We start from the raw sequence: 6,000 nt of genomic DNA, 5'->3' as shown, positions 1-6,000 counted from the left end.
TTTGAGTTTTGTAAATATAGAAAATGATTAAAATGAAATTGCAATTTTTCCTTCTTCTTTTTTTTCCATATATGTGAATGATATATCTAATTTATTACTAAAATGTATATTAAATTAATAAATATTGATGCACCAATAATATATTGAAGACAAAGGAGTCATTTGGATCAACTAGAAGTTGGTTGAGAAGATTATTGTAGCTCACTCCATGTTTGAGACATCAAATATAATAGTGTTGTGTACAACTATTTATAACCTACAATAAAGTGTAGTTGATACTATTTTAAAATCCTATTGTATTGACTATTTATTATTTACTATTTTTTTTTATTCTCTCTTTTCTTTCTTGCTACAGTGTTTACTAGTTTCCATCTAAACAAAAATAGTTTATACCTCAAACACTAACAATTATAACTCATACGAAAATAGTATACACCCAAAACATTAATTATTATAACCAATCGACTATTATATTTCACAACTAAGTGTCCCAAATGTTCTAAATTGACGGACCTAATTCATTTATGAACTATAGTTTAGGGCTATTATGAACTCTTCACAAATTTGGTTTGGATTGCTAGATTTGCAATATCCTATTATTATTTTGTTAAGTGTGCAAGCGTCATTCTAACATTTGTAACGCTTTTGTTTGGTTAGGATTAAATGGATCTTTTTACGTGTGTAAATTCATAAATTGTGATCAGGAATAAAATGTAGGGAAATGGAATGAAATAACAAGGTTTCAGGTTTCGTTTGGATTTTTGGTAAAATCGAAAAAATAATAAGATTTTTTTGTAAAACGTATGCTACTCATGTGAAATCATTTTTTTAATATACGATTTATCCTTAGTGTGTTTTCCATTAAAAATAATAAATACAATGTAATTGCTATAATCTGAATCAACTTGAAAACGAAAATACAATGTAACTAAGTCGATTATTAGTAAAAAAGATGATACATTTTTTGCTCGATTTGAAATCTGAATGAGCAGTTTTCCTCATATTTGATTTTTATAACCACCTTTTCGAAGCCATTTAAAAAAATCAATCTCTCATCTTTATCTCTCCATTTTAAATTTCAATTTATTGTAAATCTTTAAATTTTACACTATCTTTTAAATTTTTTTAACTTATTATATTTATTAACATATTTAATTCTAATGGAATGATTCGTCCCGATTCTTCTATTTTTTAGTTTTAACACTTATCATATTATTATAGTTATGTTTATATTCTAATGGACAAGAATGGTCATTCTCTTGCTTTTACTATGGGACCCCACTCCACCATGGCAAATTTCAAGAATATATTTACCAATCGAATCACTAATAGACTCAACATGAGCTTGTTGCATTTAAAACACGTATTGTTCCTAGATTTCCAAAATCTACCATACAATGATCGACCTTATTAAGATCCATAGGAGTAACACGGTAAAAAAATCAATGTTAATAGTATTGATAGTTCCATTCAGACTTGTCATCCCAAAAACCATTAATATTAGTTGAAATAAACCGAGGTCAGATCTCCTTAAATATCATATATTTATGTAGAAAATGTGTTGTTTCTACATAGTCCTCGGAAAACACATACAAAAGATCATAATTGACTCCCTTTTTACTAGATTAATTTTGGTAGGAAAGATGAAAGCCCTAAGAATTTGATTTCCCTATAATTGATTAAGCTCCTCTTTCCCTCAAACTTTGAAGTCCAACCTCAATTACTATAGTTACCAATACCTTTTAATTAGAATATGGATCATTTAGCACACAAAAAGCCTTAAAAACCATGGTTTCCTTTTCATCCTAAAGAACCCATTCTATCCCCACTAGCTATTTGATCCTCCAAAAGAACATTTGCAAGTTAAGGGCATTATACTTGGCATATTCAGTGACCTTTGCATTGGGTTTTGTTGACTTCTAAAATCAACAGCTTCTTGATCATTTTGATCATTGATCTATTTGGAAAATGAGAATCTTATAATGAACATTTTATATACACAAGGCTATTGTGTGAGTACTCTTTGAAGACCTTATGTGTTTTATTTGAATTCTGGGATGATAGTTGAGAACAATATGTTTAAAAGTAAATTATTACTTTTGAAATAAGTATTAATTAATAACACTAATTACCATTCAAAGCGATTTTAAGTATTGAAAAGTACCTTTTACTTCAATCTAACCACTTTTCATTATTTTAAAATTCATATGGAAACTTACGGAAAGTATCCAATTAATTCTTTCTTCATTATTGTAAAATTCACAAATTCAAATATTTATTTGGTTAGATCCAATAAAATTCTTTTACGAGTTGATTTTGGCTTTCAATACATGTACATGAATCTTTGCTTTAATCATTTTAAATCAACACACTTTTGTGATGTTCACTCCACTAAATACAAAAGCGTAATTGATAAGATCTAATGTAAACCCAATAATGCATAGATCAATAATACTAATAAAAAAGATGCACCAATATATCAAATAGAAAGAATAACTTTCATCCAATCAAAACAAATATCAAATTTTGTTTGTCATGTAAGGATTAATTATTTGATGGGACGTAACCCATCTTTTTTTTTCCCCCTCCAAAGTAGATGAAATCAAACATGTGCTATGATAAAGCATTAGCTTAGGTTAGCTGCGTAAAGAGAAAGCAAATAATTGCATCAATCATAGGGACTAACAAGCTAAAGGTATAACCAAAGATGGAAATCAACACGCCAACTTTTGCCTCTTTTATTTTATTATTTTTTTTTAAAATTTTTTTATTTTTACAATTTCGGTCTCTTCCTTCCTTGTAAAAACTTTGTACACTTTGATGTCATGTTGTAACATATATCACATCAATAGTGGCACTATGATGTTTATAACTTTAAAGAAAGTTTAATTCAACGGTAATTGACATGCACTACTTTTGAAGTTGATTTGAATTCCCTTGTCTATAATTATTGTACTTAAATAAGAGAAAAAGAATATCAATAATTCTAGAAATCAAAAGCGTATTTTTACTAAAAATGGTGTAAGGTTTGATCCTTCATCTTTGATGCAGCTTGGCCGAAAGAGCGTGGTTTTAGAGGTATTATGAGGATTATGTGGGATCATGAAGGAAGAGTAATCCTGGGTGTTTGTAAATTTATTAGAAAGAGTTGGGCCATGTTGGTAGGAAAATTTATTATTATTATTAAGGACGGATGGAGTTGTACACGCAATCATGCGTTAGATATGGCTTGTGCGTTTGCACCCATGTGTCTGAGGTCATGCGTCGGAATGAAGATGCGTTAATCTAGTATGCAATGACCACGCGTTCCTATCACAAGTTTTCTTACGCTCACGCCAAGTATAACGCGAACACAAGTTTCTCGGGTAATCTGAGGTCGAACACTGAGACTTGTTACTCAATAATGCTTGTGAAGCAATACGTTTGAGGCGATGAATAAAAAATAAAAAGAAGTTTAATGGATTTACACACTACTCCTACTCCTAACTAAACAGATTGAGCAATAGAAGACTTGCGATGAGAATAGGTAGAGACACAGCAACCATTAACGCATAGTAATGTTTATTATCTTAAATTGCCCGAGTAATCCCAGTTCATTGCACTAACGCATCGCACACCTCTCGGTGGTCAGCCGCATGACTATATCTCTATAGTGCATGGTTGCGTCAAGCATAAGATTGTGCCTATCTCTAAGAACAATGCGAACTTTGCTTTAGTGCGTTCCATCTCTTACCTTCTCAGGTAGTTAGATGCGACTATTTTACTTATAGACAGGCAATGTAACATCCCATATACAAGCATTGCTACAGCCTTTCACCAAGCAAAGAGGATTAACTTACTATACTCGCACAACGCACACCTCTCGGTGGGCTGCTACATGCGTCCTATCTCTAGGCTACACGATTAAGCATGTGATCGCCTTTGATAAATAAACGCTGAAGATAAACTATGATAGAGATGAAGATGATGAAGAAGACAGCAATGAAGGAATCAAGATTTGCATTGATCACAAAATGTCTTAATATCTTAAGCTAAAATGTAATACAATACAGAGATTAGAAGAGAAATGAAGGACTCTGCGTCAAGGCTACCGGTGGTGCCATGGATGAATGGTGGAGATGTCTCTCTCGAGCTCAATCTCCGGCGAAAGCTGCGGTCGTCACTCGGTCTGCTTTGTGGAGGTGAATAATTCTCACTGAAAATCTTGTTCAAGCTCTCATCTGTGATCACAAATCTCTGCCTTGAGGCAGAAGTTCGGATGTCTTGAAATGAAGGTCTAAAAGCTATTTATAGAGTTTAAACGCCGACAACTATCATGATTGCGTTATGGCTCACTGATGCTTTTGTCGCGGTATGGGCAATGTCACATAGTCTTATCTTGTTGATACTCCCAAGGTATACGTCCGAGCTTGATTCAGCTGAAGCATCAACGCGTTCTACCCATCTTGTGATCGTCCTTCTATTATGGTTGTCACTCCGTGGCCGCAATTTCCAATTGATCACCGCATTCGTTTGATCACCGCAACTTTTAGCGCATGCATTTGTCTTTGCGATCGCCTGTCTTCAGCGCATGCGTTTGTCTGCGTTTGATTCTTGCGATAACTGCAAAAATAAACACTTTGGCATGGAGTAACGCATAATATTGGGGTCAGTGAGGAATTAGGTGCTAATTGACGCAAAACTCAATTTTTCGCAAATTCTAAGTATTATCACCGCATTTCTACTTATTAGTCCTCATGATTCTAAGTAAAAAGCTTATAATAACTGGTATTTCTGCCAATTATCAGGGCATCAACTAAATGGAAGCTAAAGTCATTTTGGAGGCTTTGATTGCGGTGCAGCGTGAATGGGCTAGAAATAACCTCTGATCATGATGGAGTTTGATGCATTAGAGATGATTAACTTGTTGTGTAAGAATGATGCATCTTTTGTTGGATTGGGCTACCTCATTGAGGATATTGTTGGTGAAATTTTGGGGTTTTTTAAAAATGAAGAATTTCTTTTGAGAATTTCACATTACTTAGGTTGGGAAGTGAACTCTCCTTCATATACTCCCATCTTAGACATTGGGTTTAGGCCCCATGGAGTACCCATATTTTAGAGGGAGTGGGGAGATAGACCAGTGTGGGTACGCCGCTGGTTGGACAGGCGAGGCGAGGCGGTTGTGTGATTAATTTTTAATATAAAAATATTTTTAATTTAATTTTACTTTAATATTTTTTTCCTTTTCAACCGAAATCGAACCAACACATGTCGCTCGTGAGCTGGTAAAGTAGTCGCATTTTGCAGAATTGCACATTCTCTGGCCAAGCATTCTTTTCATCATCTTCTGTTAGCTCTAAAGGCCTATAAAAGGCGCAAGCCTTTTAAGCAGTGAGACACAACACGATTTTCTATCACCATTTCTCTCTCGCTTTTTTTTCCTTCTTCCGTTTAAGTTTTCCGAGCAAGTTAGTCTGAAGGGTGTGAGTTTTCAATCGTCACGGTGCTACTCCAATCGAGATAGTATTATGTTGGGTTTTATGTCCTAAAACTCGTGTTTCATAAACAATAGAAATTATTCTGAAAACTCAATAAGTTGTTATTGAATATATTACTTATTAGAAATCCAATAAACCTAAAAGTACCTTGACTATTACATGAGTACTTGAACTTTATGTGGAGACATACAAGTGGATCAGGTTCAAGTTAATAGTAAAAAATGATCTATAGTATATGAATAAGGTTTGGTGTCTTATTCTGGTAACACTATTGGATGCGGCCTACACTATAGTTGTTACAAAGAGTTGTAAAGTGCTACAAACGAAGTGATCCTAATTCGTACATGTTATGACATGAGGAGCATGGGCGTCCTGTGCAAATAAGTTTTGTCCAAGATCGGACCATGAAACTAGTCACTCTTACTTTATAACGCTGTTTATTATTTAAGACTGACTATTTCAAAGCGATGACCTAGGTAACTTGGCCTTAATCCTGAGCTAACTATGAACTCCTTATTTG

This window comes from Benincasa hispida, chromosome 3 (assembly GCF_027475165.1).
Source record: "Benincasa hispida cultivar pf3 chromosome 3, pf3_genome.v1.1, whole genome shotgun sequence".
NCBI classification, from domain to species: Eukaryota; Viridiplantae; Streptophyta; class Magnoliopsida; order Cucurbitales; family Cucurbitaceae; genus Benincasa; species Benincasa hispida.
The sequence above is the reverse complement of the archived record's forward strand: the minus strand, read 5'-3'. Positions refer to the sequence as shown.